Genomic DNA, 26,678 nt, shown 5'->3' with positions numbered 1-26,678 from the left:
ACCACAGCTACTTGCGCTTGAAAAACAGCCTTAAGAATTCACTAACAAGGGGCTGAAAAGCGTGGGAATGAGAACCTGTAATGAGATCTCATGGTACTTAGAAATTCCATTTTGGTTATAAAAACCTGATACGGTGCAGATGTTTTCCCCCCCCCCCCCCCCCTTCTCCTGACCCCTCAGATGTATTTAAGGAGCAGCCGGCTTGAATAAAGTGAACTGATTGCTTTTAACCATATTGGTGTGGTCTGTTCCGAGAGCCTCTTTGCACTTCCAAAGCCCCTGGATATAAATTATTTCCCAAGATCTGGATTTTGGACACAGGAACTCGCAACAATTGGCACCTGAACAAGGGACCCAGACTGACAAAGACCAGGAACGACCAGGGACCGGGAAGAAGGTTACAGAGACGATTGCAGCAGCCAGGCTGGAGCAAGTGGAACCCTCCTGAAAGAGGCTGTGGCAGATGGGCTGGTGCCGCTGAAAGAGTAAGTGTTGTAGTAGCTGGAAAAGCGGGGTCGCTCCCCGTCCTCTGCATCCACGATGGAGTGGGAAGCTGTGGAGAAACTGCTCCTTAGTATTCTAAGAGAGATAAGCAAGTGTCTCCAAAAGGCTGATAAAATGGGCTCGTCGCTCCAGACATTTGACAGAGGTGGCACTAATATTTAGTGTCTCTGAATGGCCAGAGATTGGGGATCATATGTGGGATGCCCTTATTACGGGTGGTAAAGATGAGAAACTGCTTCCATCTCGGACCGACCTGGCGTGTGGTGGTTAACACTTTAAAAGCAATGCAGGCTGAATGCCAGGTGGCCGCTGCTGTGTTAACAGGGTCTCCAGTTCTATCGGAGGCAGTGTTTGAGAGGCCAGTCCGTGGCTTAGTACATTCTGTGTTCCACAGCCGTGGAACTGCAAAACTTGGTGGCAAAAAAGGATGGCACTTTGCCCTTGGCGGGGTCTGCTGAACAACGAGAGCCTACAAAGTGTCCTGAAAGTGCAGGCTCCTCAGACTTGAATTGTTCCCCTGAAACATCTAACAATTCCTCTGATCTGGGGGGAACAGAGGGAGAAGTGCAAGAGCTTACTGAGCGTCTCCAAAAGCTTAAATTAAAACAGAATAATCAGATAGCTAATTCAGTGCTGCCGACACCGGAACTGTGCAAGATGCCTGTGCCTTCATCGCCACCTCGTGGGGGAGTTGCGCCAGGTACAGTTCCCTCGCGTTGAACAGGAGTGATTCGTAATGCGGTCATAGAAGGACAATGGGAAGCGGCTTGCGAGTTCCTGCCCCGTAGTATATACTCAAGACGGGGGTAGCTGGGAACCTCACGATTGGAAACTGTTGCAGCAGGTGCATAAAAGTGTCACTGACTATTGCTTGCGTTCTGAAGTGTCCAAACAAATCATTCAGTGGATCTTTACTGCAGATGTGAATACGCCTTCTGATAGCCATAATTTGGGATATTTGCTGTTAACTCTCTCAGAGAATTTGTTGTTTCTTTCGGAATGGTTTGAGCGTGCTACACGGGAAGCAGCTACTCCTAGACAGCCAAATGATCCTTTTTACGGGATAACAGCTGAGATGGTGGTGGGAGTGGGACAGTGTGCATCTCCCAAGGTCCAAATAACTTTTCCTGCTACTTTCCACAGGCTCTCCACTTGCCTTACTTTAGAAGCGATTTCCGCTATACTGGTTGGCAAAAAAAGAACCTGCCATTGCCAGTATTAATCAGGGAGCTAAGGAATCATTTGGACAATTCGTAGATGGAATGTGGATTGCTATTCTAGATAGTAAGTTCTCTGAAGACACTAAACAGCAATTATTTTGTGTTATGGTTCACGGCAACGCCAACCCTAGCACTCGTTCTATCCTAGCCTCACTTCCCCAGGGATCATCTGTGGAAATGATGCTGCAGAGAGTGGCTCGAACAGAGCAAGGTCATCAGGTAAGTCAGATTGCTACTGCTGTACAAGCTGCATTCATTCGAAAAGGCGGAACATTAAATAGACAAAAGCTACAAGCTGTTCGTTGCTACCGCTGTGGAGTATGGGGACATGTTCATCAAGAGTGTATGGAGAAGGTCTGGTGTGATCACTGTCATCAAGACACCCATGCCACTCAAGCTTGTCGTCAGTCGGGAAACAGTCAATGCAGCGTGAAGCACCGGCGTGCCAAGACACAAATGCCAAGCGTCAACCCAACCCTCTGGGATACCTTGATGAGCACCAACCAGCAACCAGAGGGAGCCTTGGGGTGGGTGTGGCAACAGCAGTAGGTATCCTTCTACAAGATACCAGCGTGCAAAAAATCAACTACAAGTGAAAGGGCCTTTATCATCCTCTCGACACTTACACGCTATTTTGATGGGGTGATCCTTTTTGGCGTTGTCTGGGGTAGTGTTAGTTCCAGGGGTAATTGATGCTGATTATGTGGGAGACATCTGTGCATTACTGTTCAGAATAACTCCACCTATATTCATTCCAGCAGGAACCCATATAGCACAACTCATAGTTGTACCTGCAGAAGCCCCAATTTGGGAGCTGATATTTCTATCATGTGCTCAGTCCACTGGCCTCCTCAGTGGCCCCAGAGGCAGTCAGTAACAGTGTGGGAGGTGGGGGTTTAGCCAGCACAGTACCATCAAAGTTTCCAGTTGTCGTACAAGTTACCAGGGAAAACCCCGTCACCGTGCTGCTACAGGTAACTCACCTGCCCAGCAGCTTACAGATGCTGCTCAGTAGGGCCAGATGGGAGTGCGCCTGACAAATCAGGGGTTTAGCCTGGGCCACTGTAGCGCCGCCACCAGTAGCCCTTACACAGCTGACTAATGAGCCAGTATGGGTGGAGCAGTGGGCATTGAGTCAAGAGTGCTTGAATATTGTTAAACAGTTGGTAAAGGAACAATTGGATGCAAAACATATTCAACCTTCCACCAGCCCATGGCATACCCCCATATTTGTTGTGCCAAAAAAAATCCAGCAAGTGGTGTTTATTACATGATTTACACAGAAATAATGAATGAATGGAAACAATGGGAGCCCTCCAGCCTGGTCTGCTGTCGCCTACAATGCTGCCTTCAGGATGGCATATTCGTATCATTGATTTGAAGGATTGCTTTTTTACCATTCCTGTTGCAGAACAGGATTGTAAAAGATTTGACTTTTCTGTGCCATCAGTTAACAAGGACGAACCAGCTGATCGATACAAGTGGGTAGTTCTGCCTCAGGGCATGAAGAACTCTCCCACTATGTGCCAATTGTTTGTAGCACAGGCCTTGGAAGCCCCTACAGGAGCAATATCCTAGTATGATACTTTATCATTACATGGATGATGCTCTGTTCTGCCAAGCTGAGAATTTTCCTAGCTGTTGGAATCAGGTGGTGGTTACCCATTTGCAGAAATATGGCCCTAAAGTAGCCCTAGAAAAAAAAAAAATTAGTACACCTTATTTGTATCTAGGATGGAAAATCACTGATGCTATTATAGTGCCCCAGAAAGTAGCATTTGCTACAAAAATTACTAACCTTCATGATCTGTAGACAGTTTTAGGGCAGATACACTGAGTGCGATGCCAGGATGGGATTTCTAACCAACCATGACTTGCGCTTTTGCATGGTCGCGATCACTCTGGCCCTGTCTGCTTATCAGAGGCCTCACAAGGAGCCTTACACACAGTTGCTGAGCGAATTCAGAACACAGCCAGTGCGAGGAGACTCGCTGGAGTTCCCTTGTCGTGAGGCATTTTCACCCCAATGGCCCATGAATTTGAGTTGATTTGTCAATGGCAAAAGAAAAAGGGGGACTCCACCCAGGAGCCACAGATACAGAAGCCTCGTGCTGTGCCATTGCCAGATCAGCCTCATCAGTCTCGATTTCCTCCAGTTTCTTCCTTTGCCTTTTTCTCTATTTTGGAATGGATTTTTTCGATCTGCTCAGCTCTCCACTTCTGCCGTAACCAGGATGGAGGTTGTAGCCCAACTAATACAAAAGGGCTGAGAGCGGATTGTCTCCATATCAGGCCAAGAGCCATCAGACATGAGTCTGCTGCTGACAATGGCAAATCTCGATTGGGCACTGCAACATTGTGATTCCCCAGCACCAGCTATTGAAGGGTATTCTGACAGATACATAACAAAAGACCAGATGATGGGGTTGTGCAGTAATGATCATTGGCATAAAGAGGTAATACCAGGCCGACCAAAGGACACATTGCAGACATTAGAACTTAAGGTAGTCATCTGGGCCTTTTGCCAATGGGATCAGGAGCCTTTAAATGAGGTCTCAGATTCCCTGTATGTTGTGGGCGTATGCGCTCGACTTGAAGATGCCTATCTAAGGGAAAACAAGAATTCTCAGTTAAAGACATTGTTTGTTCAACTGCGAGCTGCATTACGAAGAAGGACTCAGGAATATGCAGTCTTGCATGTAGACCGTCATAAAACTGAGAAAGGGCTAGGGGAAGGCAATGCAGTAGCTGACCAGGCCATTATGACAACACCTAGCAGCTCCTTTGAGGCAGCCTGAGCTTCTCATGAAATGTTCCATCAGAATGCAGAAGGTCTACAATGGCAATTTTACACCTCAGCTGTGGATGCCAAACTAGTAGTTCAGTCATGTCCCCAGTGTTCACATCATAATGAGGGCTTAGGGTTTGGGACTAATCTGCGTGGTTTACAAGCCCTGGAGTTGTGGCAGTCTGATGTCACACGTGTCCCCAGTTTTGGACAGTTGCAATTTTTACACGTGAGTGTAGATACCTTTTCAGAGATGATTTGGGCAAACCCTATGACCAGGGAGACTGCAAAGCCTGTCATCAAGCACTGGACCTCATGTTTTGCTATCATGGGGGTCCCAAAACAGATTAAAACAGATAATGGTCCAGCTTATCATTCACAGTCTGTCCAAGGATTCTTGCAACAATGGGGAGTGCTGCACGTCTATGGTATCCCTCATTCCCCAACAGGACAGGCGATCATTGAACGGACACATGTTGTGTTAAAAGACCATCTGTATAGGCTGTCAGGACAGAACTTGCCTATTGCAGAGTTAGTGGACAGAACACTTTTACTTTAAATCATTTCTGTATTAAAGGGCGGCGAATGCTTCCTGCTATTACTCTGCATCACACATCTATTAATCTATGAATGCTTACAGATAGCCCACAAATAATGTATATGTCGTGGTTTTGCCCTGGCTGGAGGCCAGACATCCACCAAAGTCAGTCTATTACTCCCCTTCTTAGTTGGTCAGGGGAGAAAATATATATATTAAGAGGCTCAGGAGTCAAAATAAGGACAGGGAGAGATCACTCTGTCATCGACATGGGCAAAACAGACTCAACACAAAGTGAAGAAGAGAGAAACTACTCTATTACACTACACTACAACTACAAAGAACAGTGAAGAAACTGGAGTTGAGAGCATGACCAGATCTTAAAACAAACGTAACCAGATCTTAAAATACTTTCCCCCCACCATTCCCTTCTTAGCAGACTTTAGTCAGGATTATGCTCCCTTCTTCCCCCCTGTATGCAGTACAGGGGGGCAGGGACTGGGGAAGATGGGGTTCTCAGTAGCACCTTCCCCCCACCCCTCCATTCTAAGCAGACTTCCCTTTAGCCATGATCTTGCTACCTTCTTCCCCCTGCTCGCAGTACAAGGGAGCAGGGACTGGAAGATGGGGGCTCGGTCAGTCCCTTGCAAGTTGGTTTCCCTTTTGGCCAGGGTGTGTGTGTGGGGGGGCCATTCATTCTACACCCTCCCCCCTGCTGCACTGTGGGCTCTCACCCTCTCAGTCCTCCAAAAACTTCTCCAACTTAAATCCTTTCCCCAGGGCTTTATCTATTCACCAGCTGCCCTGGCGTGGGTCACTGCTATGGGTGCAGTCATAAATCACAATGTCTCTCAGTCCCAGTCCTCTGTGGGGTCACCAGCCTCCCCCAGCAAACCTGTTCCGGTGCAAATCTCTCACTCACCTCTGTGTCTCTGTTTCTCCTCATGGCTGCAAGTGCTGGCAGGGGGTTGTTCCAATGTAGGGTCACAGCGTCCTCTCTATGCCTCCACCAGCTCCATCCAGCGTGGAGCCCCTCCACGGGCTGCAGGTGGGGTCTTGACCTTTTCCATGGGTTTCTCCACAGGCTGCTGGGGCATCTTTCTCTCTGGCACCTGTGCCGCCTCCTCCCCGGCCCTGTTCCGGCCTTGGTGCCTGCACAGCTCGTTACATCTTCTCACTCCCTTCTCCAGTGGCAAAATGCAGCTGCTTCCGGGTTGTTTTCTCCTCTATGTGATTCTCAGAGGCGCTATGGGTATCTCTAGCTGCGACTTTGGCCTTGAATTGCCCGAAGTTTACACTGAGGCTGGCAGAAAACTGTACCTGCTGCTTACAAAAACCATCTCAGCAGCACAGCCTCACAAAACTGCAACACCCTCCATCAGGTTCCCAATGCATGGGCCATGCTGAGCAGTGCCCAAAGCCCACAGTCCTCCATCCCAGTGGGACAGCGGCATCCCTGCAGCCATTCCTGCCCCTTATCTTATGACCCAGCAACTCTAAAGCCACTTGAACCAGAGTGCAAAGCCTTCTTCATCCACCCAACTGCCCCAGAAACCGAATGGGAGACAGCTTTCCTCCCTGCTCACTCCCCTCCTGGACCACAGCTGGGTCCCATACTGGGACCAGTAGTGTTTTGTATCTTCATCAATGACATCAACATTGGGATCAAGGGCACCGTCTGCAAGTTGCAGGTAACACCAAGCTGAGCAGAGGGTCAACATGCCAGAGGAACAGGATGTCATCCAGAGGGACCTGGACCAGCTGGGGAGGTGGGCCCATGCAAGCCTTATGGAATTCAACAAGGCCAAGTGCAAGATACTGCACTTGGATCGGGACAATCCTCACTCCCAATACAGGCTGGGGGATGATGTGATAGAGAGCAGCCCTGCAGAAAAGCACTTGGGGCTCCATAACACAATTCATCCTGGGCTGCATCACAAGAAGTTTGGACAGCAGGTCAAGATGTGATTCTCCCTCTCTGCTCTGCTGAGACCCCACCTGCAGTGCTCTGGAGCCCTGAGCACAACAAGTATATGGACCTCTTGGAATGGGTGCAGAGGAGATCACTAGGAAGATGATCAGAGGACTTGAGCACCTCTCCTACAAAGACAGTCTGAGAGAGTTGTGCTTGTTGAGCCTGGAGAAGAAAAGGGGGGAACTCAGAGCCCCTTTCCAGAACCTGGCACGGGTTTCCAGAGAGGTGTTGGAGGCCCCATCCCTGGAGGCATTCAAGATCAGGCTTGATGAAGCTCTGAGCAATGTGATGTAGTGAAAAGTGTCCCTGCTCACTGCAGGGGATTGGACTAGCTGACCTTTGAAGGTCCCTTCCAACCCTGGGGAGCCCTGTGAAGAGGGTGAAAGGGGGGCAGGAGCTGCTCTCCCTGAGGCACAGCTCTGTGCCCTCTGTCTCCACCCAAAACCATGGTCAGATGGTCTCTCCACTGAATGAGGCTGGTGGGAAAGTGAAGATCTTGACCCCACTGTGACCATCGATGAAAGTCACCAGCCCCCATGGCGACCCAGACTGTGCCGGGGACCCAGGTTCAGGGCTCTACCTGCCTCTTCTCACCACTCCACCTCTGAAGATGAGCCCAAGGGCTCATCCAAAGCAGGCTTTGGTAACAAGCATCCTGCATGGCTCCACCATGGGTTTCTCCATGGGCTGCAGGGGAATCTTTCTCCCCAGCAACTGGGGCACCTCCTCTCCCCACTTCCTCCCTGGCCTTGGTGTCTGCACAGCTCCTCAGATCTTCTCAGCCTCTTCTCTGGTGGCAAAGAGCAGTTGCTTGTGGATTTTTTCTCCTAAATGTCATTCACAGAGGTGCTGTGACATCATTGACAGGCTCAGCCTTGGTCAACGCCAACGTCAACCTTGATCCCGCCTGGTTTTGGCTCTGTTGGACCTGGGGCAAACGTCTAGCTTCTTCTAGCACCCCCCCAGCAGCCCATCACCTCCACCAGAACCCCACCACCCAAACCAAAACTGTGGCTTTATTTAAGACTCTGGGGCTCTGTAGGAGGATGCAGGACTTGACCTGCTAACCTGGGGCGGGGCCTCAAGTACAACCTAGAAAGAGAAATTCTATAAACAGCAAATTTCCGTTCTCTTCATCAACCTGCTGCATCCGACAGCTCGTTTCCTGCCCTCAAGCACCAGTTCCTGGTACCATCAGGGTGCTGGTGCAGGGGCTCTGGGGATTTTGGCAACTCTTTGGGCAGGGGCAGCCCTTCTTTGCCAGATTCCCTCTGGGGGGGGTGTCTGTGACCCCCATCACCCTCCTTTGCCTCCCTTCCCCTCCTCCTCTCCAGTGGGGCTGCAGATGTGGCTCTTGGCAAGCCCTGAGGACCTCCTGAGGTATTGGGTGACTCTCCACGTGCTCCGGCTGGGATCAGGTAGGGATCCTCCAGGGCTGGTGGGGGCTTTTGCCCGCTCTGGGTGGCAGATGTTGGGCAGGAGCTGCCATGGGGCTGGGGGAGCCCAGCCTGGAGCTCAGCCCTGCATACTTTCACTTTCCCTTGGCTGTTGTAGCTGGAGCAGGGCTGGCTGGGGTGGAGGTCATTTTCTAGAGCAGGTTCCTGCTGCAGGGAAACCTCCATCTCCTTCCAGTCTTCCCATTCCCACTCCAGTTTCTCCAGGGTCTCTGGACCATGGGAGGGCAAAGCAACACCCGCGTGGAGTGTGTCCCCAGTCACACCAAGGTCAGCCTGGCCTGCTATGCGCTCAATTAACGTAGGTGCATCTCCTTGTCTCTGTGTCCTTCTCCATGGCCAAGCTGACTTCAGAGTGGTGGGACCAGGCCGGCCTCTCCATGGCACCGTGGGGCAGGATGTTGTGCTGCCCTGTCACTTGTCCCCACCCATGGATGCTCAGAGCTGGGACATCAGGTGGATTCGGAAACAGGTCTCTGAAACGGTGCACCACTACCAACATGGGGAGGACATGTCCAGGGAGCAGATGAAGGACTATGTTGGGAGGACAGAGCTGGCCAGAGATGGTCTCTCCAGAGGAAGGCTGGACATGCGAATCTCTGGGCTGAGACCCTCTGATGATGGTCAGTACGTCTGCACTGTGACCCATGGTGACTCTTATGGAGAAGCTACGGTATATCTGGAGGTGTCAGGTTTGTGTGCGGTGCGGTGTTTGCAGGGGTGGTCATGGTGTTCCTGGGCTCATATGTCCCTCCCAGACCCATGTCCCATCCCTTTGTGACCCAGGAGAGGTGGCACAGTGTCTGGCAGCCTTAGGGGGTGCAGACACTGCCTCAAGGCGCTGAAGCTGGGCATCTTGGTCTTTCTGTGCCAGGAGGTTTGGGGGGGAGATCTGGGGCTGTTGGGCATCAATGCTGGGTGGTTCCTGCCCAGGTTGGGGTGGGTTTGGTGGGAGCTGTGAGGGGTCTGCTCGGGGATGCGGTGGTGGCCTTGGAGCTGAGCCCATCCCTCCCTGACCCCAACCCTGGGCTCTTCCCCAGCCACAGGCTCTTGTCCTCAGCTCTCTCTGGAGGGTTACGAGGCCGGAGGCATCCGGGTGCTGTGTCGATCGGCCGGATGGTTCCCGCAACCGGAGGTGCTGTGGAAAGACCCCGACGGGCACCGTGTCCCCTCGGTCTCCCAGAGACGTTCCCCTGATGCCAGGGGCCTGTTTGACACTGAAGACGCCATCGTGGTGACAGGGACCAGAGAGGGGAACTGGTCCTGTGTGGTCAGGAACCGCCGCCTGGCCCAGGAGCAGGAGGCGTCCCTGCGCATCTCCGGTGCGACGGCTGCAGCCAGACCCTGCGGCGCTGGAGCAGGGCGGGGGTTGGCTGCCTTGCTTGGTGCAGCTTGGCTCTGGGCTTGGGGTGCAGTGTGGGGGTGTGGGGGCACGGGAGGACTCTGTCTCCTTGAGGCCAGGGGCTCACAGGAAAAGGTCTGGGAGGTGCGGGGCAGGGGTCTCTTGGTCCTTCTCCCCACAAGCACAAGTGGAAATCGATCCCTTTCCCTGTGGATCTGTTTGTTTCTCAGCTCCCTTTTTCCGTGATGCCCGTCCCAGGATGGTTGGTCTGGGTGTGCTCCTATTGCTCCTTGTGCTCTCCGTTGGGGTCCTTGTCCTCAGAGCTTCTCTCTGGAGAAGGAAAGGTGTGTTTGCCCCTGAGGGACGTGTTACCTTCATCAAAAAAGCTCTTTGGGAAAGAGGGAAGGGGACAAGCACCTGGTGGGGTGTGGGTGGGGGGACAGGGAGCACAACCAGAGCACCTGGCTGGTGGGAATGTGCCAGAGACCGTCTTGAACTGTTCCCACTGAGGAAGCAAGCTGCTCTCCTGACCTCCTCTTCCTCTGGCTTTGCTTTTCAGTACTGATGTTCTCCAGAGAGCTGGGTGAGTCCTTCTGGTCCCTTCCCCCGGGAAAACCTTCTGGCTCAGGAGCCCCTGGGAGCGACTAGACTTTGGGGGGTTCCTGATATTGGCGCTGAGCTCCAGAGACCCTGGGTGGGCTGGTGGGGAATCGGCTGGCAGGGAGCCATTCCTGGGAGTGAGGTGCTCTGTTCCTAGTCTGCCAAAAGCAGGAGTTTAGGATCAGCCCGAGCTCTGTGTGCTCCTGCAGGATCAGCCCTGGAGTGAGTGGTTCCCGGTGGTCACACATCGCTTCTTGGTTTTGTTTTCCAGGGCACCGGGACGCAGCCCTGGGTGAGTCTGGTGGAAGGAGCCATTCCTGGGATTTGGGGGTTTTTGCCCTTCCCAAACAGCAATTTGGGGTCTGCCTGAGCATTGACAGCTCCTCATGGGCAGTTCTGGGATGATGAGATGTCCCACCTGATCAAACATTGCTTTCCCTTTGCTTTGCAGAGGAACGAGATGCAGCCCTGAGTGAGTGTCCATGAGATGCAGCACATCGTGGGGTCCCTTCCAGGACTTTGTTCCCCACCTGTCCTGTCCATCCTGGCACTCCATGTACCTGGGAGGGTGGGCAGTGCCGGGAGACCAGCGTGGGGATGGACCCTTTGTCCTTGCCCTAGCTGTTGGGGACCGGCTCTGGGATGTGGTCAGGCTGGCAGGGAGCCATTCCTGGGCTTTGGGAGCATTTCCCAGTTGCAAATCATGAATTCCATCTTTGCCCAAGCTCTGTTTTCCCTTCATGAGCAGTTCTGACATGAAAACCTGTCCCCCCTGATCCAATATCTCTGTTTCCTTTGCAGAGGAACAAGCTGCAGCACTACGTGAGTGTCTCATTTTCTCCAGCACGGCGTCGGGTCCTGTCCTAGGATCTTGGTGCTCAGCCCTTTCCCTCCCTGCCCATCCTCTCCATCCCCCATCCCTGGGGCTGGGAAAGCCCAAGGCCATGTGCCTGTCTGGGTGGGAAGCTCAGGCAGACCAGCGTGGGGATGGACCCCCTGCCCTGCCCAGAGCAGCTGTGGACCGGCTCTGGGATGTGAGCAGCTCTCCTCTCTCCTTGTAGCCTGGAGGAAGTTTCTGCTGCCCCACACTCCAGGTAACTGAGGTTTGGGTGGTTCTCCTCCCGTTCCCTGTGTGCAAGAGGCATCTGGTCTTGTCAGTACATGGGACTGGCCATGCCTGGGTGTGTTGTGTGACTCCATGACCCAGAGTGTGGCACTGGGCTGTTTCCACACTGTCTTCTAGCATATCTCACCCCTCGTGAGCCCCCTCAGGTGGGCCAAAAAGGAGCCATCTACCCCCTGACACATTTGGCACTGCCTAGACCCAGCCGCTGCCTCCCCATCCTAGTCCTCTGTGCTGAGGCCTCAGCCCCACTAGGGCCTCTTCCCACGGGACTGAGTTTGGCCTTGGCCATTCTGGGAACAGCACCTGGATGGGATTTCTTGGAGGAAAGAGATGTCCCCTGTCCAGCCCTGTGGGGCAGATCCTGGACCCAGGAGATTGAAACCTGCCCAGTGCTGAGCTCTGCCCCTGATGCTCTGGCTCCTCCTGTCCCTGCAGATGTGGTGACCCTGGATCCTGATACGGCTCATCCCTGGCTTGTCCTGTCCGAAGATGGGAGGAGCGTGAGAAGGGGAAGAAAACCCCAGGACCTGCCTGACACCCCTCAGAGATTTACGTATCGGCCCTGCGTGGTGGGCCAGGAGGGGTTCAGTGAGGGGAGGCACTGTTGGGAGGTGGAGGTGAAGGGGGAGGTGGGAGGGGATTCATGGTGGGCTCTGGGGGTGGCCAGGGACTCTGTGAACAGGAAGGGGCATATGCACATGAGCTCCAAAGAAGGGATCTGGGGGGTGGAGCACTGGGAACGGAAGTTTCGGTCTCTCACCTCTCCTCGCACCCCCCTGTCCCTGTCCCAGGTCCCCAGCAGAGTCTGGGTGTGTCTGGACTGTCCACAGGGGCTGGTGACTTTCATGGATGGTCACAGTGGGGCTGAGATCTTCACTTTCTCAAACGTCCCATTCAATGGAGAGACCATCCGCCCCTGGTTTGCAGTGTGGACAGATGGAACTGAGCTGTGTCTCAGGGACAGCACCTCCTGCCCCACTTCCATGCCACCCACAGCTCTGAAGAGGCCCAGTCCTTCTGCAGACCCTGCCCACACTCCTCTCCTCCCTGCCACAGGAGCAGATGTCCCCCTCATCCCTGCCCCAGCCCATTCTGCCCAGGCAGAGCAGGATGGGACTCAATAAAGCTTTGTGGTGCACATAGAGTCCAGCCATGGGGGTTCCTGGGGGGTTTGTCCTGATTCCTGGCTGCCGCTGAAGGGGATTTGCAGTGGGCTTGGAGCAGTGGTTGGAGCAGGAGCCTGGGGGCAGCTGCCAGCAGGGTGAGCACGGGGCAGGGGGTAGGAGGTGGGGAGCACTCAGGACAAATCAGGCCCTCTTGTCTTGGTCCTGGGGAGACCCCACTCTGCCAGCACCCCGTGTCCCTGGGATGCCTCAGGTCTGCATCCTTCCATGCTGTGACATCCTGTTGGGAGGAAGCCTGAGGTGTCTTTCCCTGCTGCCCTTCCGAGCTGGGCACTCGGTACAGGTGATGGCTCCTGGCTAGTTTAGGGACTGGGCTCTGTGCACGAAATCCTCTTTGTACCAGAGCGGCTTTAGGGGTAACAGAAGAGGAAAGTCCTGAGCAGGGACAGGATTCTCCCCCTGGTGCTCTGGGAAAGTGATATTTACCAGTACTGACTGGTGTGGCTGCTGCTGCCGCTGTGGAGTTTAGTGCTGCAGAGGAGCCGGGGGCAGTGGGGTGGTGTAGGTGTGGGTTGGGATGTGTGTGGGGTTGGTTTGGTTGACCTGAGTTGAGTTGAGTTCAATGACTGGGCTTCAGTTGACCAGTGTTAACCTGAGTTGACTGGTTTTGAGGGGTCTTGGCTTGAGTTGACTTCAGTTGAGGTGCCTTGAGGTGCCTTGGGGTGACTTGTTGTCTTGACTTGACTTGACTTGGGGAGGGATATGATGGGATGGAATTGGATAGGATGCTGCTGGAAGTATGGTTAGGGGTGGCCGGACCCTCCAGGGCATGGGAAGGGGTGGTGGACGCAGGGGAATGGGTTGGGGCTGTGGTCATGCACAAGCCCTTTTTTTGGAGGGAAACACCTCCTGAGGTGCCAGACCTCACGTGGTGCTGTTCCCCAGCACAGGCTGTGGGAGAGGCACCGCTCCAGGAAAAGCCACCTCCAGCACCAGATCCCATGCGGAGGCGGGGAGGAGGTTGGGGTCCCTTTGCTCTCTTGTCCCTGGGAGCTGTTTAATGCTTCATTTTATGAGTGTGGGCTTCTGTAGGAGGATGCAGAAGGTCAGCTCCTTGCCTGGGGTGGGGCCTCAAGTCCCACCCATATGTCTAAATACAACACAGGGCAAATTCCTGCTGGGTAGATGGAGGGAGAGCAGTGGATGTCATCTACCTTGACTTCAGCAAGGCCTTTGATACTGTCTCCCATGACGTCCTGATAGCAAAGTTGAGAGAGCATGGGATAGATGAGTGGACAGAGAGGTGGGTTGAGAACTGGCTGTCAGACCGAGCCATTCGCAGTGGTCTTGTCCTACTCCCCAAAAGGATGGAGTTGGGGAACAACCCTGATTTCTGGCTGTTCCCGCAGGATCAGCCATTGATATGGGGGGGGGCATATAGAAATAGAAAGAATAGCTCACAAGATTTAAGTCATGTATTTATGTAGCTTGAATAAACCAACCAAGGGGTTATTGCATGTGGTAGAAGAGGTAGAGAAAAGAAAGAGTTTGAAGCCGGTGAGGTGTAAGGATGGAGGAGATGGTGGCTGTATATACTCATAACGGCCGCGCTGCCGTGTTCCAGTGGTCCAAAGATTAGCCTGAGAGATGCTTACAAAGGATTAAGGGGTGCTTACTAACAAGATGATTTGAAGTGCCATAGTGAGTGATTAGTATTCTTGTACTTTAAGTAAAAGAATTTACTTACTATAATAGAAAAAGGGGGGATTGATATGGGAGGGACATATGGAAATAGAAAGAATAGCTCACAAGATTTAAGTCATGTAATTATGTAGCTTAAAGAAACAGATAAGGAGGCCCACAGGAACTGGCTTGCAGGGAGGTAGATTTTGTAGGGAACAGCTGTAGGAATTCAGGATTCAGGAGACAGAATGGGAGCAGGATAACATCCATCACAGAGATGTCAATTATCTCTTTGCTAATGAGGGAACAGGTAGCTGGAATACATCCGTAGGTCTCCCTGTAGGGACATAAATTGGTCCAAATGGATAAGAACACTGCAGGTTGGCAAGATTCTTGCGTTCCAGGCAAGAAAGCTGAAAAGTACATCGTGAGGAAGACTCGGGGCCTTCATCCCATGGACCACCGGAGACCCAGGCCCATCATTTTCTGAAGGATCTGTGCAAGTGTGAAAGATGATAAACTAATTAGCATACGAGGCGAGGGTAGGCGGGTACGGGTAATTAATAGGTATAGGCGTAAAATGAATATTCGTTATTAGATGGTATAAATACACGAACGGCTTGCTGTGTGGGTGTGCACACTTGTGGTGGAGAGATCGTCCATGCACCCAGCGCTGAATAAACATACCTACTTTATAACTTTTGAGTTATAGAGTCTATTTTCCGCACGTCAAAGGTTTTGAAGTTCTTCCTTTGGGTTTGGGTTTTTTTTATTAATTCTTTGGATTTAATTTTATTTATTTGGCTTTTATTTTGTGCATGGGGCTGGGTATGGGGCCTGAGGATGGTCCTAGGAATGGGGTCTGTGGCCTGATCCTTGTGGCCTGAGGATGGAGCCTGCGCCTGGTTGCCTAGGGATGGGGTGTGGTTCCCCAGGGGCCTGGTTCCCTGAGGGTAGGGCCTGGGCCTGGGCCAGGAGCAGGGCTTAGGTCTAGGCCTGGGCCTGAGGCTGGGCCTGAGGCTAGAGCTGGGGGCTGGGCCTGGGGTTTGGCCTGGGCTTATAGCTAGGCCTGGAGCTAGGTTTAGGGCTGGTCCTGGGGCTGGACCTGAGCCTGGGCCTGGGCCAGGGGCAGGGGCAGGGGCAGGGCTTAGGTTTGGGCCTGGTCCTGGGGCTGACCGGGGGGGGGGGCTATGCCTGGGCTTTGGGCTGGTGCCTGGGGATGGGGCTGGGGGCTGGGGCCAGGGTTTGGCCTGGGCCTGGAATTGTGCCTGGACCTCGGCTTAGGGCTGGGCCTGGGACCGGGCCTGGGGCTGGGGCTGCAGGAGGAGCAGCTTCCCCAAAACTGGTAGGTCCTCAGCACCCAACATCCCTCAGACACCTGTCCAGGTGCTACAAGTATCCCAGCCTGGGCAGGAGGATGCTCTGATGGGAGGTGTTCTGCAGGTCCTGCCTGGGAGCTGGGGCTCAGCGGCTCTTCTGGGCTCACACTGCCCTCTCCTGACACTTGTGGGTGGAGATGTCCCCGGGGCTGCTCCAGCTCTGAGGATTCACAAGCTGTGTTAGGTTGGAAGGGACCTTTAAAACCATGAGCTGGGCTTAGGGACTGGCCTCCATGCGCGACAGCCTCTGTATCAGAGCAGCTTTAGGGGCAGCAGAAGAGGAAAGTCCTGAGTAGGGAAAGGATTTCCCCCCCTGAGGCTCTGGGAAAGTGATATTTACCAGTGCTGACTGGTGTGGCTGCTGCTGCCACTGTGGGGTTTGGTGCTGCAGCGGAGCTGGGAGCAGTGGGGTGGTGTAGGGATGGGGTGGGTTAGGATGTGTGTGGGGTTGGTTTGGGTTGATCTGAGTGAAGTTGAGTTGAGTTCACTGGACTTGACTGTAGGTAGTTAAGGCCTGGCAGTCAGAAGATGTCGTGCTGTACGGAAAGGTAGGACCCTTTCAGGTAGCCAATAGCGTTAAGCCTATGATGTAAGCAGGTGGAAGTGATGTCATGAATCTAAGCTATATAAGGCTGTTGCAGTCACCATTAAACGCCATTTGCCGTCCACCACATTGGTGTCTGTGTGCTGATGGCCCGAGCGGCCAGGGTGTGGCCACCGTGCCGTTACTGAACCAGGTCACCACGCCGGGAAAGGCAACAAGTGGTGCCGAAACCCGGGATTGAACCAGGGACCTTTTGGGGCTTGTCATACCATCTACGGGTTTGTATGAACATCAACCACGGGAATGGGTGCTAGGAAGATGGGAGGATCAAAAAATATTAAAAAAAATCATCACCTCAGGGCCCCTGAGCTTTGAGGTGTCCCCCTGTGACCTAGTCCCAGTGAAGCCTTGTTTGGAGGATGTAAGGTACTATGTATGTCCTAGCTTTAATCCTGGCAAATCTCATTGCAACTCCCCTAGTCACTACTATTGTCCTTCTTGGGGATGTGAGACCATAGCCTCTGACTGGAAACCAGGAGCAGGACCGGATAAGTACCTAAAGGTTCAATTCGGACCTCAGAAATGCCTTAGGTACAAAGATCAAACATGGGTGAGAACTTTGAGGATTCAGATGGCAATAAGACCTAAGGATAGAGAGTTATGTGAATATCTTATGTTAAATGTAACCAATGAAAATGACCTGGGATGGACTATCGGTAAAACCTGGGGATTTAGGTACTGGGAATCTGGCAAGGATAGGGGAGGACTGTTTTTTATTAAAAAACAGGAGCTAAGAAGCATCTCAGCAATCGGTCCCAATGTCAGGATCAAAAGCAATAATCAACAAGGAAAAGAAAACCTGCCAATTCCTACTTCTGTCCCAACCAGTCCCCTACCAGCTAAACGAATGGTCTCCTTAGGCAAACCAATCACACACTCTCACCATTTGACCGACAAACCATTCTTTGGTGTGTTGGATGCTACCTTACGGTCACTGAATTAATCCAACCCGAATCTCTTGTTGGCTATGTTATGATGTGTATCCTCCTTTCTATGAGGGCATTGCCCTCGACACTCCTTTTAGCTATTCATCGGACGATAACGCAGCTCAGTGCAGGTGGGATACACCACGGAGAGGAATCACTCTGAACCAGGTTAGAGGCCAAGGCATATGTTTTGGCAATGCCACCTTAGCGAGCTGGAACAGCGCGGTCTGTGCAAAAACGATTGCGATCGATAGAACCTATAAATGGGCAATTCCATCAGCATCAGGGATGTGGATCTGTCATCAGACAGGTCTAACCCCCTGTGTGTCCCTTGAGTGTTTCAACCCTGCAACTGACTTTTGTGCACAAATTTTGATTGTTCACAGGGTCCTATATCATTCAGATGAAGAAATATACTATCACTGGAGAGAAGTTGACAACAGACTCCAAAAGAGAGAAATACTGACAGCTGTGACAATAGCAACACTGCTTGGCCTGGGAGCAGCCAGCACAGCCACGGGAGTGGCCTCTCTGGTGACGCGACAGCGAGACCTGTCTCAACTACAAACCGCCATCGATGAAGATCTGCAAAACCTCGAGCAATCTATAACCTTTCTAGAACAGTCTGTCTCCTCACTCTCAGAGGTTGTTTTGCAGAACAGACGAGGATTAGACCTCCTGTTCGTGCAACAAGGAGGCCTTTGTGCCGCCTTGAAAGAGGAATGTTGCTTTTATGCTGACCACACTGGGGTAGTTAGAGATTCGATGGCCCAACTAAAAGGAAGGTTGGCTGAGAGAAAAAGGGAAAGGGAGGCCCAACAAGGATGGTTGGAATTGTGGTTTAATTATTCACCGTGGCTGACCACCCTAATATCTGCTCTAACAGGGCCTATCGCAATGGTCATAATAGCATTAATTTTCAGACCCTGTATACTCAACAAGCTCACATCATTTGTCAAGAGTCAGTTAGAGAAGGTTAACATTTTCTTTCTAGACAACCAACAGGTGCTTTAAGAATGCAACTTATAAGTACTATCTTTACTATCTTGTAGTTGTCCTTAGTACAAACTACTATCCAAATTACCTCTCTCCTTTACCTAGTGTGCCTTATACTGTCAGTATTACAAGCTATCAGTATTATAAGCTATCATTACTATAAGCTATCAGTGTTGTAAGCCACTTTGCACTTTCAGTAGATTAATTAAACATAAGGGGGGGGGAGATGTAGGTAGTTAGGGTCCGACGGTCGGAAGATGTCGTGCTGTACGGAAATCTAGGATGCTGTTAGGCCTATGATGTAAGCAGGTGGAAGTGATGTCATGAATGTAAGCTATATAAGGCTGTTGCAACGACCATTAAATGCCATTTTGCCGTCCACCACATTGGTGTCTGTGTGCTGATGGCACGAGTGGCCAGGGGGTGGCTGCCGTGCCGTTACTGAACCAGGTCGCCACACCGGGAACGGCGACACCGAGGGCAGGTTTAGATTGGATATTAGAAAAAAATTTTTTACTGAAAGAGTTGTCAGGGCTGGAACAGGCTGCCCAGGGAGGGACTGAGTCACCTTCCCTGGATGTGTTCAAAAAAAGGGTAGATGAGGTACTTAGGGATATGGTTTAGCATAGGATGGGAATAGTTGGATTCAATGATCTTCAAAGGTCTTTTCCAACCATGTGATTCTGTGAACTCACTGAAAGTGTGCAAAAAGCAGCTTGTTATCAGCTGATGCATGACAGGCGGCTTGAACCTCATCACCCCTCTCCCATGTTGTTATTTGCCAATCCAGATATAATGACTTCTTTAATTAGAGGATTTCCTGACTCATTGAAGCTCTGTGCTATACAAATTCAAGACCAACTTAGAACTCATGTTGCCAGAGGTCCTCAGGCAGGACCTGGACTTACCTGGGGAGAGACTGCACAAGAGCTAATCAATTACAGGCGACGTGGGGTTTATTGGAAGAGAGGCAGTAGGTCAAACAGGCATCCAAAGGGATGAATGAGAAGCTTCCTTGGCCAGGATATGGGAACATTGGAGGGAAAGCCAAAACTGAGTGAGGGGATCTCTGGGGGGAAGGATTAATAAAGGGTATTCCTAAAAATGTAATGCATGGAACTCTGCTTCATTCATGCAAATGCTTGTAAAAAGATGGCAGCTAACAGATAAGGGCTCACCAGTGCTAGAACAAATGTGGAAGCCAGAAGATAATGACAGCAGACAGGGTGGAAAGGTCATGCATAATCTCACATGGGATTTGATTCAAGGTTTCATACAAGTACAGAACTCTACAGACCTTGGGATATGTATCACTATGCCTAGATGTGCTGAAGATGGTTGAAGATTTTTTGCTATTCCCATTAATCTGTCTTTTGTGTTTAATATCACTAACTCAACAAGCCCCACCCACCTCACAAACTTATGGATTAATGTGGTGGTTCAGCCCCAAGCAGTGGCTGAGCACCACAAGCCACTCGCTCACTCGCAGAGGAGAAACGGACAGAGGCTGCAATGGACACTGAGAATGTCTCCCACCCTCAGCCCCCACAGACGGACATTAGGAATGTCTCCTGCCCTGAGGCCATGCAGACAGGCATTGAGAAGAAGTCTCCTGCCCTGGGGCCATGTGGACAGGTTTGAGGTGACACAGTCACTGACTAAATCAGGGACTAACCTCTGAACTATCATCATTATGCTATCATCATTAGGCAAGGAGACACAGTGGATGTCTACACAGTATACTCTTGCCCTGAGAGGGAGCAGATGCAGAAGCAACCTGGCCCCATCCCTGACACGGCTGTGAGATGCAGGCAACGCTTTTATCCATCAGGCAGGTGTTCCCTGGTGTCTTCCATGCTGGCATGGTGAGGCCAAGAGGGAGGAACTAGAAGGCAGGGAAGCCCAGCAACTGTGATCCACTGCTGGGGCTTATGAGATTGATGGATTGGAAGAGGGGCAGCCTCCTGCAGACTGGAGATGGATCCTCTCAAAGAAGATCATGTAACCCAGCAAGGGAAGTGGTCCACCAGAGTGGAAGGTACGTGGTACCTGAGGGTGGTCTGCAGTGACACGGACGATACTCAGGCCCCCAAAGATCAGAATAACACTCAGCACACACAGTCTGTACAGTGGATGTTGCTGTGGAGTACAGCCATGGGGACAGCAATCTGGCTGTGGTGGACTGGGCAGACGTTGAGGCACCAACTGTCCATTGCCAGGGGGAGGACATAAGAACATGGATGATGCCCCTACCCTGGTCCTGGAAGCCCAGGTACAAGAATTCCAGCAAGAAAATGGGCTGAAAAGGCACCGTCCAGGAAGATTCCTGCTCTGGTTGCTGTTGAGCAATTCCCCAGGCAGGGTGGATGTGTTGAGGATACCTCCCCTCCTTATCCTGACCTGGTGGCTGTATGTCTACGTGGGGTCAACCTCAGGCCCAGTGCCATAGAAAGGCCATGTTGGACTACTATTGGATCACTCCTGTGACCAGTCTTTGCACTTTAGCCTGGGCAAGAAACACAGGCTCCTCTCAGGGTGAAAAACTGCCTGGTTTGCAATTACAGGAGCTGTGTAATGAATGCTCTGGTAAGGACAAGGGGTCCTGCCTCCAGCCAAGCACGGGAAAGGTGCAAAAGAATTCCATGGTTTTGAAAGGGACATCTTCCCCTAGACCAGGTTGCTCACAGGTCCTGTCCAATTTAACCCCGAACACTGCCAATGACAGGTATCCACAGGTTGTCAGGGCAACCTGTGCCAGTGCCTCACCACTCTCACTGTGAAATGTTTCTGACATCACAGCTGCACAGTGTCACAGAGCAGTTGGGGTTGAGAGGGACCTCTGGAGATCATCTAGTCCAAGCCTTTTGCTAGAGCAGGATCACCTCGAGCAGGTTGCACAGGACTGAATCCAGGCAGGTTTGGGATCTCTCCAGAGAAGGAGAATCCATAACTGGGCAGGTTGCACCAGTGCTCGGGCACCTCATATTGGGATGGACCTTCCTGTGTTCCAGTTTGTGCCCACTGCCACTTGTCCTTTTGCTGGGAACCACTGAGAAGAGTCTGACCCCATCCCCTTGACACTCACCTTTAGATATTGATGAGCATTGATCAGTTTCCCTCTCAGTCTTCTCCAGATTAAACAGCCCCAGCTTGCACCCAGCTCTGCAGTAAATATCCCTTATAAAAGGCTTTATAACCTCCTATGGGTTGTGAAGTTTGTTTCCACATATCAGCTCCATCCCTGGAGACTTTCAGTGTCAGGCTTGATGAAACCAAGCGATCTGCTCTAGTTTAAGGTGTCCCTGCTCTCTGCAGGGTGTTGGGACTAGATGGCTTTTAAAGGACCCTTCCAGCATAACACAGACTGTGAACTCTCAGAGCTGGAGGAGGCCTGGGGACGTCTCCACCCCCAAGTGTCAGGAGAGGGCAGTGTGAGCCCAGAAGAGCCACTGAGCCCCAGCTCCCAGGCAGGACCAGCAGATCACCTCCCAGCAGAGGATCCTCCTGCCCAGGCTGGGATGCTTGGAGCACCTGAAGGGGTGTCTGAGGCACATTGGGTGCTGAGGACCTACCAGTGCTGGGGCAGCTGATCCTCCTGCCTGAGGGCAAAGTGTGTGTGTGGGGGGAGTGGGGGAATGAGCACAGCACGGGCACAAGGGACATGACATGAGGGACACGGGAGTGACAGGGGAGACATGGGAGGGAAAGAGAGAGGAGAGAGGTGCTGCTGGAGCTTGTACTAACACCTTCATGGTTGAGAACGTGAAGGTTGGGGGCATCATGGGCTGCAGTGACCATGAGATGGCAGAGTTCAGGATCCTGCGTGGAAGGAGCAGGGCAATGAGTAGGATTACAACCCTGGATTGGAGGAGAGCTAACTTTGGCCTCTTCAAAGACCACTTTGGGAGAATCCCATGGGTTCAGGCTCTGGAAGGTAGAGGGGCCCAAGGGAGCTGGTCAGTATTCAATCACCACTTCCTCCAAGCTCAAGATTGTTGCATCCTGAAGAAAAGAAAATCAAGCAAAGTAGGCAGGCGACCTTCATGGATGAGAAGAGAACCCCAGAAAAGCATCAAGAAGAAAGCTTAGAGCATGTGGAAAGAGGGAGTGGCCACTTGGGAGGACTATAGGGATGTATTCAGAGAATGTATGAACAAGCAGCAAGGAAAGCTGAGGCCCATTTGGAATTAAAGTGGCAAGGGATGTCCAAGAGAACAAGAAGGGTGTCTTCAGATGCATCAGCAGCAAAAGGAAGACTGCAAGAGCAGCGATTATGGTTCAGAGGTGAGTTCCTGCTTTAGTCAGTGAGCATTTGACCACATGACCTTGAAGGAGGAAACTTTCTCAATGCCCCTCTGCATGGCCCCAGTGCAGGAGTCCTTCTCAGTGCCCACCTACATGGTTTCAGAGCAGGAAACCTCAGTACTTGTCTGCACGGGCTGGTCACTTCCAGAAGGAGATGGATGACCTGGCAGTTCCCAAGGAAAAGCTGGCCAATCTCCAACTCCTTTTTCCTTTTTATCATCAGCCATGACATGCTACAGCCTGGAGTATCTCTCATTGCTTTGTGTCATCTGCCTGGCTGTGGCCCTCTCCACATCACACTGTGCCACCACTGTTGACATCCATCACTGTGTTGCCAAAGCAGTTTTAGCCACAAATCCTTGTCAGGGGTTGATGATGGCTGGACAGCAGTGCCCAACAAGCTGCTCCATCACTCCCTTCTTTAGCAGGACAGGGATGGGAGGAAAATAAGATGGAAACGGAACTGAAGAGTCAAAATAGAGAACATGTAATATAGCAAAAATTTGACAGAACCAAAGGAAAATCAAAGGTTTTCTTCAATATTGCCCATTAGCACATGATGTCCAGTCACCTCCCAGAAATCCAGACTTCAAAACTTGGGCAATCTCTCCAGAGACAAACATCACATATAACAAACATGCCCTGGTCCTCCTCCTTCCTCTCAGCTTTTATGGCCAAGCAGACACCACTGGGTTTGGAATATCACTTTAGTCAGTTGGGGTCAGCTGTCCTGGCTGTGTCCCCTCCCAAGGTCTTGCTCACCCACAGCCTACCACTGAGGGGGATGTTGGAGAGACAGTCTGGATGCTGGGCCAGCCCCACTCCCCAGCAGCCAAATTCCTGGGCTGGTACCAACACCCTGCTCACGCCTGATGCACAGCACGGCCAGGGCTGCTGGGGAGAAATGAACTCCACCACAGCCAAACCCAACACAGTCCTAAACACGGCACCATGCTGGGCTGCTGGGAAGTAAACCAGCTCTAGCCCAGGGAAAACCGGCTCTAGTCCAGGAAAAACTAGCACAGCCCATGATCCAAGGCTGGGAAACAAGCACAGGAATGAAGTAAGGGAAACAAGGCATTTACCCTAGCCAGAAGAGCCACCAGTGTAGCATTGTGTGCTGGTGCAGAATGATCAGCTCTCTGCAGGCAGCTCCCAGCCTCTCCAGCTGCTGAGAGATCAGGGGCCACATCCAGTCCCCCCGTTTGCTCACGGAGCAGTAAGACTGTGATCACTGCAAAGATGGGAGAAAGAGACTGTCACCCAGGGCAAATTCCCTGTCCCCAACCCTCTGCTATGGTGGTCTCAGTGTCCCCCACCAACAGCCCAGTGCTGCTCCGACCATGGCTCTCAAGGGGGAGCACAGAGAGCTGGGCCTGCCCCATCCACCCCGCCCAGTCCCATGTCATACCTTTGGCCAAGCTGCCAGAGCTCCCATCCGTGCCTATGGGGGAGAAACAGCTGCGAGCTGCCACCTCGTGCTCGCTGTGGGCACAGTGCCCATAAGAGAAGAGAGGAAGAGGCATCAGCATCCACTGCACTTCACCCTCAGGCTCAGGGGCTCTACAGAGAGATGTGGCTCATGACCACAGCCCCTACCAGCTCTCCAGGCTCTGCATTCCTCCAACACCCTGGAGCTTTACCTGATCTGCACTTCCAGATGATGAATCCAATGATGCTGATGACACCCAGAATGACAAGGGGAACAACCACCCACGGCACAATGGTCGATGAGTTGGACCCTGGCTCTGGGGATGAGCAGGACTGTGAAGAAGGGAAGGGGGACCCCTCCAGCCCACCCCTCCATGTGCCCAAGGCCACCAGACTCACCCCACACAAAGACCCCCGGCTCAGCCAGGCTGGCGTGCTCCACACGGCACCGGTACTTGTCCTGCTCCCCAGGAGGGGCCTCGATGGACACCCAGGTGTAGTAGGTGCCATCGCTGTTGGGCACGATGCTGCCCCACTGGGTCTCCTGGTCCCTGACCTCACCGTCCTTCAGCCAGCTGATGGTGATGGGCCGTGGGTAGAAGCCGTAAGCGCGGCACTGCAAGGTCAGGATGCCCTGGGTCTCCTTCTTCGACACTCGGACCGTGGGGGGCTCTGGGGAGGGGATGGCAGTGAGGGCTGGCACACACATCCACGCTGGCCCCTCCCCAGGGTCCCCATCTCCCCTCACCTTTCCTCTCCAGGACAGCTTGACAATAGCTCACGTATTTCCTCAGCCACTTGTTACAGGTGTTCTCCAGGTAGTGCTTCCAGTGCTCAGCAACAGTCCTGTCCGCCTCCCAGTTCCTCTTGGTGATTTGTGCTGCTGCATCTGCTGCAGTCAATGTCATCGTGTCCATGTCGAAGGCAATGAAGTCCCTCCCGTCGTAGGCAATTTGCTGATACCCCTTGGATATACCATCCTCCAGGAGGTCACAGCTGTGCATGTACTGCCGTGTGTGAGTCCCTGAAACATGACCAGGGAGATGGGGCTGAGGGGCTGCTGCAGCCCTGGGCCTTCAGTGAGGCAAGGACCCCCAGCAGCAACCCCCACTCCAGACCTGTGTGAGGCCCAAGGGTATTGGGCACCAACACGAGAGCTGCCCCCACCCTGCGCAGGGCCCACAGCACTTGGGGCTGTGATGCAGAGCTCTCGTGCTCAGGGCAGGGCTGGGCTGGCACCCAGGCCCATGGCCCCCTTAACAGCAAAAGTATGGGACAGAGTCCTGAATGCTGGGTGAGCAAGTGAATAGGAGATGGGATGTGTTGCAGGAGCCCCTCTGGCTCTGGGGTGGGGTGTGCAAAGGAATGGTGAGGGGCTGGGACACAGGGTGGGAGTCCCTCTGGTTCTGGGAGTATTCACTGCCAAGGGATGGTGAATGCTGTGATGTGGCAGCCAGGCCTGGGATGGGGTGCAGGGCATGGTGGGGAGAAGGACAGAATGCACTTGGTGGGGCACCCAGAAGCCTCCCTGGCTCTGGCACAAAGGATCCCATGGAGTGTGGGGATGGGGAACAGGGGTGCTTGGAGCGCTCTGCCAACAGCACTGGGCTGGGAAGGATCGGCACATCCCAGGGCAGTAGCATGAGGAAGGGTAGTGTCTTCATGGGGGAGAAGGGAGTGGAGATCTCCCCTCCCACAGAGCCCCTTCCCAGCCCACACTCACCCCCACTCTGGTTGTAGCGGCTCTGCAGTGTGTCCAGGTTCACTGTGTAAATCTCCTGATTGCTCTGTCCAATCTGGGTCTCCTGGTCCCAGTACAGCTGGTCCAGGTTGGCCGCCATCCAGTCTGCCCGGGGCACCGCCCTCCCCTTCTCGCTGTCGTAGCGCACAATGAGGTTCCCGTCCACATACCCCATGGACACAAACTGGGGTACTCCTGGGCTGGGCTCTGACACTGCGGTGTGGAAGTAGTGCAGGGAGTGGAGCTCTGTGGGGAAACAGGTCAGTGAGGGTTGGGAGGTGCAGGGTGAGGGTGTCCACAGTGATGGGGTGCAGGAGTGGGTGGTGAGCCTGGGTGGGGGTCCCAGTGCAGTAGACTGGATGGGGGTTTGGGGGGCAGCTTCAAGGGGAAGTGTCTGGTGGAGGGAATCTGTGTCCAGGATGGGGGTCCTGCTTCCCATGAAGGGAAGACGGAGCTCCTGGTGATGATGAAAGGGGGGCCCTGTCAGTGAAGGACCCAAGGTGCCCAAGAAGGGGATCCAAGGGGGTCTCCGGCATCAAGGAGAAACAGATCTGTGGGAGCGTCTGGGAAGGGGATGGAAAGAGATGGAAGAGGATGGAAGGGGAGTGTTCCAAGGGGGCACCCATTCTCTGGGGAGAGTGACTGGGGGTCTCTGTGCCCCGGGGTGGTCCAGTGTGCAGGGAGTGGAGAACCGTTATCAAGAAACTGGGTCCAGTGGGGTTCCCGGGACCCACCCCCACTTACCACACGCCGCCCAGCTGGGGACCCTCAGCAGCAGAAGCAGCCCCAGTGCCCGGTCCAGCCCCATCCATCCTCTCCGGGTCCCAGATTTTCTGAGCCAAAGGAGCCCTGCTCCAGAACAAACCTCGCTGCCAGCCCTGCCCTGAGACCCGTGATTGGCTGCGCCACCACCCGCCCACCAATGGCAGCCAGAGACACTTA

The 26,678-nt window shown here is 52.9% G+C and overlaps 1 protein-coding gene and 1 long non-coding RNA gene across 2 annotated transcripts in view; both read left to right on the top strand.

Annotated features, from left to right (window-relative positions):
• The window catches only part of LOC311202781 (class I histocompatibility antigen, F10 alpha chain-like), a gene marked incomplete at its 5' end in the record, with an annotated part of 270,685 nt that overhangs the window by 234,000 nt on the left and 10,007 nt on the right, over nt 1-26,678 (top strand). The window lies entirely within an intron of this gene.
• Nucleotides 9,968-10,887, top strand: LOC311202816. Its single transcript, XR_014617942.1, has 4 exons — nt 9,968-10,165; nt 10,381-10,404; nt 10,693-10,713; nt 10,873-10,887. It is a non-coding gene; the product is annotated as an uncharacterized lncRNA (long non-coding RNA).

This window comes from Gallinula chloropus (genome assembly GCF_964237585.1).
Source record: "Gallinula chloropus genome assembly, chromosome: 32".
In the NCBI taxonomy this organism is placed as follows: Eukaryota; Metazoa; Chordata; class Aves; order Gruiformes; family Rallidae; genus Gallinula; species Gallinula chloropus.
The sequence above is the reverse complement of the archived record's forward strand: the minus strand, read 5'-3'. Positions and strand labels throughout refer to the sequence as shown.